We start from the raw sequence: 3837 nt of genomic DNA, 5'->3' as shown, positions 1-3837 counted from the left end.
CAGTTGGAGGCTACGAACAATCATGTCCTTGAGTTAAAAGACAAGCCCCTTGGTGAAAATATGTCCTTTAGTTAAAAAGACATGTTGCTTTAGTGAAAGGGCATGTCTTTGTGGAAACCACACTCTTTTAAGAAATACATCCATCTTCATGAAAAAGGCATGTGGTCCCTTTTTTGGAAAAACATTTGATCTATTCATCAATTGTCATGATAGTACAAAAACGAGAAGTAATAAAAAATTGCAACCATGTCCATAGACCATCTAGCAACAACTATTGTCACTTGAGCAAGCCAAAGGCTCACCACCATCATTGCCCCTCCTAAAGGCATGTCTGTTGGGAAACGTTGCATGGAAAAAACAATTACTTACACGCAAGATATATCCATGGAGATGCATAGCTACGAGAGGGGGAGAGCATCTACATACCGAAAGCTAAGCAGAACCGTTTATCAACGCGGTTGATGTACTCGTACACCTTCACGATCTGTTCTGATCAAGGACCGAACGTACGACACCTCCGCGTTCAGCACATGTTCAACGCGATGACGTAATCGCCTTCTTGATCCAGCAAGAGGTGTGAAGTAGTAGATGAGTTCCGGCAGCACGATGGCATGGTGACGGTGGTGGTGAAACTATTTCCACAGGGAGTCGCCAAGCACCACGGATTTAGAGCGGGGGATGAACTAGAGGAGAGGGGGCGCCGACACACGGCTTGGTGAATTGTGGTGTTTGGCGCCCCCTCCTCTCCTCTCATATATATAGGTGGAGGGGGAGGGAAGGCAGCCTAGGGCGTGCCCCAAGGGGGGCCGGCGGCTGCCCTAGGGCGCCTGCCAAGGCACCCCCTTCCATACTTGGCGCGTGGGAGGAAGGGAAAGGGGCCGGTGGCCCCTAGGGCGCCTCCCCTTCCATCTTCCTTGCGTGGAGAAAGGCGGGAGGGTGCCGGCCCCTCCTCCTTCCTTCCTAGGGCCGACGACCAGGAGGTGGGGTGCGCCAACCCTCTTGTGGGTTGGTGTGCTCCCCTCCTTTTGGCATGTTAGGCCCAACAAATCCCCCTGGCCTCCCGGAACCTCTTTCGGTGATCCGATAATTATCCGGTGTATTTCGGAACCCTTCCGGAGACCGAATACTATCATCATATATATCAATCTTTACCTACAGACCATTCCGAAGCTACTTGTCATGTCCGTGATCTCATCCGGGACTCTGAACAACATTCGGTCAGCAACATACATAACTCATACAGTACTATATCGTCAACGAACGTTAAACATGCAGACCCTACGGGTTCGAGAATGATGTAGACATGACCAAGACGCTTCTCCGATCAATAACCAATAAAGGGACCTGGATGCCCATATTGGTTCCTACATATTCTACGAAGATCTTTATCGGTCAAACCTTTATGACAACATACGTAGTTCCCTCTGTCTATCGGTATGTTACTTGCCCAAGATTCGATCGTCGATATCTCCGTACCTAGTTCAATCTCATTACTGGCAAGTCTCTTTACTCGTTTCGTAATACATCATCTTGTAACTAACTCCTTAGTAAATTTGCTTGCAAGCTTCTTGTGATGTTGTATTACCGAGAGGGCCCAGAGATACCTTTCCTTCATACGGAAGAAAAAAAATCCCAATCTCGATCCATGCCAACTCAACAGACACCATCGGAGATACCTGTAGAGCACCTTTATGATCACCCAATTACAAAGTGACGTTTGATACACACAAGGCATTCCTCCGGAGTCCGGGAGTTGCATGATCTCATGGTCGAAGGAACATGTATTTGACATTAAGAAAGCAGTAGCTATAAACTGAACGATCATATGCTATGCTAACGGATGGGTCTTGTCCATCACATCATTCTCCTGTTATCAAATGACAACTCATGTCATGGTCATGAAACCTTAACCATCTTTTGATCAACGAGCTAGTCTAGTAGAGGCTTACTAGGGACTTGGTATTTGTTTATGTATTCACACATGCATTTAAGTTTCCAATCAATACAATTATAGCATGAATAATAAACCTTTATCATGATTAAGGAAATATAATATTAACCACTTTATTATTGCCTCTAGGGAATATTTCCAACAGTCTCCTACTTGCACTAGAGCCATTAATCTAGATTACATAGTAATGAATCTAACACCCATGGAGTCTTGGTGTTGATCATGTTTTGCCCGTGGAAGAGGTTTAGTCAACATGCCTGCCACATTCAGATTCATATGTACTTTGCAAATTTCTATGTCTCCATCCTTGACACAATCATGAATGGAGTCGAAGTGTCGCTTGATGTATTTGGTTCTCTTGTGAAACCTGGGCTCCTTGGCTATGGCAATTGCTCCAGTGTTGTCACAAAAGTTTGTCATTGGACCCAATGCATTGGGTATTACACTCAGATCGGATATGAACTCCTTCATGCACTGCTTCCAAAGTAGCTATGTACTCCGCTTCACATGTAGATCATGCCATGACGCTCTGCTTAGAACTGCACCAACTGACAACTCCACCATTCAATATAAATACGTATCCGGTTTGCGACTTAGAGTCATCTGGATCTGTGTCGAAGCTAGCATCGACGTAACCCTTTATGACGAGCTCTTCATCACCTCCATAAATGAGAAATATATCCTTGGTCCTTTTCAGGTACTTCAGGATATTCTTGGCCGTTGTCCAGCGATCCACTCCTGGATTACTTTGGTACCTCCCTGCCAAACTTATGGCAAGACACACATCAGCTCTGGCACACAACATGGCATACATAATAGAACCTATGGCCGAGGCATAGGGAATGACTTTCATTCTCTCTCTATCTTTTGCCGCGGTCGGACTTTGAGTCTTACTCAATTTCACACCTTGCAACACAAGCAAGAACCCTTTCTTTGACTGGTACATTTTGAACTTCTTTAGAACTTTGTCAAGGTATGTGCTTTGTGAAAGTCCTATTAAGCGTCTTGATCTATCTCTATAGATCTTGATGCCTAATATGTAAGCAACTTCACCGAGGTCTTTCATTGGAAAATACTTATTCGAATGTACTTTTATGCTATCCAGAAATTCTATATCATTTCCAGGCAGCAATATGTCATCCACATATAATATCAGAAATGCTACAGAGCTCCCACTCACTTTCTTGTAAACACAGGCTTCATCGTAAGTCTGTATAAAACCAAATGCTTTGATCACCTTATCAAAGCGTACATATCAACTCCGAGATGCTTGGACCAGTCCATAGATGGATCGCTAGAGTTTGCACATTTTGTTAGCACCCTTAGGATCGACAAAACCATCTAGTGGCATCATATACAACTCTTCCTTAAGAAACATGTTAAGGAATGCAGTTTTGACGTCCATTTGCCAGATTTCATAATCACAAAATGCAATTGCTAACATGATTATGACAGACTTAAGCATCCCTACGAGTGAGAAAGTCTCATTGTAGTCAACCCCTTGAACTTGTCGAAAAACTTTTGCGACAAGTCGAGCTTTGTAGACAGTGATATTACCATTAGTGTCCGTATTCCTCTTGAAGACCCATTTATTCTCAATGGCTTGCCGATCATCGGGCAAGTCCACCAAAGTCCATACTTTGTTCTCATACATGGATCCTATCTCAGATTTCATGGCCTCAAGCCATTTGTCGGAATCTAGGCTCATCATAGCTTCTTCATATTTTGTAGGTTCGTTGTTGTATAACAACATGACTTCCATGACAGGATTATCATACCACTTTGGCACGGTATGTGTTCTGGTCGACCTACGAGGTTTAGTAGTAACTTGATCTGAAGTTTCATGATCATCATCTGCTTCCTCTCTGGTTGGTGTAGGCATCACG

Source organism: Triticum dicoccoides, chromosome 2B, assembly GCF_002162155.2.
Source record: "Triticum dicoccoides isolate Atlit2015 ecotype Zavitan chromosome 2B, WEW_v2.0, whole genome shotgun sequence".
In the NCBI taxonomy this organism is placed as follows: Eukaryota; Viridiplantae; Streptophyta; class Magnoliopsida; order Poales; family Poaceae; genus Triticum; species Triticum dicoccoides.
The sequence above is the reverse complement of the archived record's forward strand: the minus strand, read 5'-3'. Positions refer to the sequence as shown.